General features: G+C 43.6%; 1 long non-coding RNA gene across 1 annotated transcript in view; it reads left to right on the top strand.

Moving 5' to 3' along the window:
* Positions 1 to 282, top strand: part of LOC128249670 (uncharacterized) — a 48690-nt gene that overhangs the window by 1044 nt on the left and 47364 nt on the right. The gene's annotated exons all lie outside the window — the stretch shown is intronic.

A 282-nucleotide genomic window follows, 5' to 3' on the forward strand; every position in this document is an offset into this window, starting at 1 on the left:
TATACGACGGGCTTCTTTCAGTTTCCGTGTACCAAATCCATTCACAAGGCATTGGTCGGCCCGAGGCTATAGTAGAAGTCACTAGTCCAAGTTGCCACGCAGAACGACTGAACCCAGAACCATGTGAAATGCAAAATCGACCTCAGAGGAATTTGAACTTAGACCATAGCGACGGACAAAATGCTTAGAGGAATTTTCTCCATGTATCATGTATGTGAGCCTGTTTAAACTATATATATGTATACACACACACACACACACACACACACACACACACACACA

This window comes from Octopus bimaculoides, chromosome 17, assembly GCF_001194135.2.
Source record: "Octopus bimaculoides isolate UCB-OBI-ISO-001 chromosome 17, ASM119413v2, whole genome shotgun sequence".
Taxonomy (NCBI): domain Eukaryota; kingdom Metazoa; phylum Mollusca; class Cephalopoda; order Octopoda; family Octopodidae; genus Octopus; species Octopus bimaculoides.